This window comes from Quercus suber, unplaced genomic scaffold (genome assembly GCF_002906115.3).
Source record: "Quercus suber isolate HL8 unplaced genomic scaffold, Cork oak 2.0 scaffold_571, whole genome shotgun sequence".
In the NCBI taxonomy this organism is placed as follows: Eukaryota; Viridiplantae; Streptophyta; class Magnoliopsida; order Fagales; family Fagaceae; genus Quercus; species Quercus suber.
This window is the reverse complement of record NW_027070016.1, coordinates 309663-315680: the sequence shown is the minus strand read 5'-3', so window position 1 is coordinate 315680 and position 6018 is coordinate 309663.

The following is a 6018-nucleotide window of genomic DNA, read 5'->3' as shown; positions in this document are numbered from 1 at the left end:
GATGAAGTAGTAGTTCTTGTTCTTGTTTCTTTAGTACCTTCAGTGGTTCCTATACCCGTCTTGTTACTTGGATTATTTACAAGCGGTATTCAAGCTCTTATTTTTGCAACTTTGTGGCTTATATAGGCGAATCCATGAAGGGTCATCATTGACTAGTTTTCAAAATAGTCTTTTTTTAGTTTAGGCCTTACGTAATATATGTTATTTTTACTTTTCTTTTAAAATAACAGAAATTTAAAATGGAAAAAAAATTCAAATAGATGTCATCCCAGAATTGGTGGATCATAGAATGGACCACAAAATATGGTAAAAATGATTTGTATTTGTTTATTGGTAATCAAGCCTTGTCAATCCACTAAAATAGTACTAAATAGGAGACAAAGAGAAAAATAAACCTTAGATATGTAGATAGTGGAGAGGGAAATGTGAGGTTCAAACCACAAACAATATGTATATATATTTATAATATTTTTTTTCCAGTTAAGTGAATTTACCCTTAAAAATAATTTTGCACACCCTAATCATAGATCAACCTAGTTCAAAACCAAAGAACAATACGTATTAGTTCATACCAAAANATTCAGATTAGCGAATAATACAGTCCATGAGTTCCCTTTATTGGAACTTTGGCTGTGTTTGGTTCCCGTAAAATATTTTCTAGAAAATAAATATTTTCTAGAAATGTTATTTTCGGAAAAGGAAAATGTATTAAGCCTGTTTGGCTGCCTCAAAGTTCGTTTTACGAAAAATCAATTTTGGTGTTTGGTTAGTTCAAACATTTTTACGGAAAATGTTTTACATAGCCAAGCCACCCAATTTTCCATACACTTCCTCAGCTATAAACATGTGGAAAATGAATCAATTCCACACTCACTCACAAAAGAAACAAAACCCAGAAAAAAAATTCATCAAATCTGGTCAAATTGAGATCGCGCGGCAGAGGCGAAGGCGAGATCGTGCGGCGGAGGTGAGATCATACAATCCATGAGTTCCCTTTATTGGAACTTTGGTTGTGTTTGGTTCCCGTAAAATATTTTCTGGAAAATAAATATTTTCTGGAAAATAAATATTTTCCGGAAATGCTATTTTCGGGAAAGGAAAATGTATTAAGCCTGTTTGGTTGCCTCAGAATTCGTTTTACAAAAAATCAATTCCGGTGTTTGGTTAGTTCAAACATTTTTACGGAAAATACTTTACATAGCTAAGCCACCCAATTTTCCATACACTTCCTCAGCTGTAAACATGTGGAAAATGAATCAATTCCACACTCACTTACAAAAGAAACAAAACCTAGAAAGAAATTCATCGAATCTGATCAAATTGAGATCGCGCAGCGGAGGCGAGATCGAGCGGCGTGGTGCTGCGATCGACGATTGGCGCGGTGCCGCAATCGACAATCGGCACGATGCGATCGTCGGACTGGAGCTCAGTCTGTGAACATCGGACTAGAGCTCGGGTTTGTCGGCGAAGTCTCTTCTTCCTCTCTTTTTGCGATCTGGGCTCTCTCTCTCTCTCTCTCTCTCTACACATGAGTCCAGAAATTGTTTGAAGTGAAAATAAAAATGTAAAACCATTTCCGGGTCAAAGGCTCATTTTACACGGTCAACTGAAAATAATTTCCAAAAAATTCTATTTTCAAAGCCAACCAAATAGCCTATTTTACGAAAAATGATTTCCTGAAACCATTTGAAGCCAAAACAAACGGACCCTTTGTTTCTATTTATTTTTTATTCGAATTGGTCGGGTGCTCTTTTACTTTGGAAAATCATACAGTTACCTCATTAGGAATTAGCCACGCCTACAAATGATATAAATACTACTGTTGCTTTAGCTTTACTCACGTTAGTAGCATCTTTCTATGTGAGTCTTAGTAAAAAATGATTAGGTTATTTTTTATGAGAATCAACAAGCATTCAAGGATCCATTGCATTTCCAGTTAGGCCTACTACTAAAGCAAGATCCAAGAAGATCAAAGAAGCACTTAATGGGTTGATTCAAGAGATTTGGGCTAATTCTAACACAGGGCATTCCTAGCTTGGCCCAAAGGAAGATGAAGGCGTAATAAATTTAATCCAAGCTACTGAGGGCTGATCTGGCTTAATTGGCGTGATTTATGGTGTGGATTAATGACTAATTGACTTTCCAACTCATATCAATTAATAGACATTTTTCCTATTCTGAGCTTCTAATTTCGGACCAAATCTACCTTAATTTTAGGCTTTTATTATTTAGAACGTTTTTTTAGCTATTTTCCTATTTTGGATCTGTTATTTCAGACCAAATCAACTTTTATTTAGGGTTTTACTATTTAGTATATTATATTTTTTTTTTCTATTTTTAGTCATGCCTTATAAATAGGATCACTCATTGTAATAGGGGGATTATTGAATAAAAATTAGAAAATGTGAGGTTTGCTCTTCTTTTGGTTCTTCAAGAACGTGAACTTATCAGGATTCTTCCTTGTGGCGTTAAACTTTATACTTTGTTCTGATTCAATTATAATCATTGGGTCAAGGTGTTACACTTATACCTTTGGTTTCGTTTCAATTATAAACGTTGGGTCAGGGTTTCTATCAAAATCTGAATTTTAGTTTTCTTGGGCAAGTATTCCAATATTTTTGTTGGGCTCAAAGCTGTCATTAGGTTCGCATCAATTTGGTATCAAAGCACAAGTTCTAAAATCAGTTTTCTTTCCCTTTATCTTTTGTTTCCTGTTATCATCATGTCTTGTTCCTTTTGTGTTCTTTATTCCTCGTTCTTATTTTGTGACGTGCACTAGATTAAAATCATGCACCAAGCATATTGTTTCAATTCTCTCAGACCAAAATATTATTTTCTTTTGTCCTATTCCTTTGATTTAGTGTTTCTGTCATATTTTCTTGCCATTGGTATTAGTTTAAATAATACAAGATGAATTTCTTGATCAAGTTTATTAGTTTAAGCAGAACTGAAAAGGGGAAGCTATGAGTGGAAAAAGGCAACAGAGTGTGAGACTAATATCAGGAAAAAGCCAATTTAAGAGTGAACACATGAGTGTGAGTGACATAATTTGAGTGTAAACACGTGAGAGAGTGTTGTGAGGAATTATTTCTAACATTTCTTTGTAGTTTCAAAATCATGTCTTCTAGGGGCGAAGCATCAAACAAAGGAGGGGAGGAGTCATCCATCATGTTGCTGGCTATGCAACAACAATTTGAACATATGATCGTGGTGTTTAATGATATTCAGGATTGGATGGATAGACAAGACGCTGTTATTGCTTCTTTGTGTAAGGAGTGTCCCCAAAGAGCCCCTAATGCTAGAAGGCAAGGAAGGCGTGTGCGCATGGATGATTCTGATGACTACCATGAGGATGAGTTTGAAAATGAAGAGGATAAGCTTTATTAAAAAAAAAAAAAAAAACATAGATCACATGTTACGCTCTCTCTCTCTCTCTCTCTCTCTCATTTGATCTTTGATCTCATTCTCATGAATCTCACTTTATCTCTCTTCTCTATATAACTATCTAGTATCTTCAACTCTAAGAGTAAAAGAGTGTTTGTAAGTTGTGAGTGTCTCTATAATAAATTTATATTATATGTGTCCGAATATGCGTTTGATATTGATTGTATGCATTTTTTTTTTTGGTTATAATATTATTTGTATGAATTATGATGTGTGTGAATGTGTGCGTGTATAGTATAAATATAATGTAACTTTATATATTTATGAATTAGGAAATATTGGGGATTTATTACATATATGTGTATTGTTATCATGCTATAATAACTTTTCACTATCAAATTAGTGATTCGAGAAAAATAAATAAAGTAGATTGTTAATGCATTTGATTAGTTAAGTAAACATTTAGTGTGTTAGTTATGTATGGATGAGTGTTGCTATAAGGGTTAATAATTAATATAGTACCAGCGGGTTGAGTTTCATCATCTATTTAAAAATATTTTATATAAAAAATGACAAATTGTGGATGCAAGTGCCTGCAACAAGTGGTTTTCTCATGGGAAGTACGTCTCAGCCTAGAGTAGACAAGGTGGAAGGTGTAAATGGAGTCTCCATCGAGATTAGGTCTTGGAACCATATATATAGCACCCTTATGTGAAGGACGATCTTACCAGAGCACTTGACCGGAGTTTAGGTATGGGGATGGGAAGGTGTTAGGCACTCAGCCTCACTCGACCCGTAGGTCGGCCTCCACTTTATGTGTTCCAAATCCTAATCCCATCAAAGGGCCTTCTAATAGGTTATTCTTTACACACACACTAACAAGAATCTAGCATCCAAACATGGTATCTCAATCATATCATTCATGGCATACACCCTCATGACATTGACATCCATATCCATCTAAAGTCAGCAAGTACATCATATGGCAATAACATCAACAAGTCAGTAGCATATGATCATGGAATTTAGTCAAGTGTATTCAATCATTTAAGCATAGCATCATTGCATTCATCAATCAAAGAAACCAATCATCATGTTCAAAGATGCATGTTTGTATCCATATGCATAACTTAACTTCACTTATCTCACTGCACCATAGCACCTATGCATCAATGCATATTAATGTTGTTCATCAAAGCATAAACCCTAATCATTAATCTAGCAATTTAAACATATTAAACATGTTGTTATACTAATTCTAGACCTAAACATGTGAGAACAAAACTAACAGAGGCTAAACATGTGATTAAAGACAAAGCAAAGTAGTTAAAACAACAAGAACCCTAAATCTGGGTTTCTGGGCACAAGTATTCGTGCACATACATAAAGTATGTGTACGCATGCCTCAAGTGTAAGTACGCATGTGTGAAGCATTCACATGCATATGCGCCCAGAAACACAGTTTTAAGGCAACAACAAAACCTAGCATGCTTCTAATGTGAAAGTTGTAAACCTAAACAACAAAGATATTAAAGCATTAATCAAGACAATAAACAAATAAAGCAATAAGAATGAGGGAGCCAAGGTTAGACCCCCACCTCAAACAATAGAACTACATTGATCTTTAATTTGACCATTCTCCCAATCAATCTAATCAAGACAAAACTAGAAGGTTAGTAAACTTAAAACTCGGCGATTAAGACCAGAATAGGTCCCAACCAAGTAAAATTTAAGTTGAGGATGTGGGCGCAAGCACCTGCGATGGATTGTGGGAAGTACGCCTTGGCCTGGGGTGGGCCATGGTAGAGAAAAATAATAATGGAGTTGCCACCTAGATTAGGTCTAAGAACCATGAATATAGCTCCCTTCATGGAAGGAATGATCTTTTACCAGAGCATGTATTTGGAGTTTAGGTATGGGGATGGGAAGGTGTTAGGCACCTAACCTCACCTAACTAGTGGGTTGGTTTCCACTCATTTTGTTCTAAATCTTAATCCCATAAGGCATGTTCAATATTGTTATTCTAACTCACACGCACTCTAGAATGCTTCTAAGCATACAAACACGGTATAATCATCCCAAATGATAGGGCAAAAATGTATTAGCCCCTTGCAAATTAATTAATTACCCAAGTTAATTAATTAAATTTAATTACATGCAATAGCATGGTAGCACAAACAAATCACTAACTATACTAAATGTAGCAGAAATAAATTTGACGCGGGTGATTTGTTTAGGAATGGGGAAAACCACCGAGGCAAAACCCCACTGAGTGATTTTAAAGTCACCACTCCCAAGAATCCACTATTATCAATCATAAGTGGTTACAAGTATAAGGAATCTTACCAAAACCTTTGGCCTATCCCAAAATACTAACATACAGTTGAACCCTTACCCCAATACCCAACTGGACTTGTATTGTAGCGGCAATCTTTCCGTTCAATGCATGAATCCCAGTATGTGACTAACCAATGATGCACAGGTCCCAATACGTGACTAACTCCTTCGCACAAATCCCAATACGTGACTAACTCCACAATAACCCTTTGATTGATGTAGTTGATTTGCAACAGCTTCACATAGAAACACCAATAAGATCTTCAATGATGGTATAAGAGACTTTGCTTGGTTACA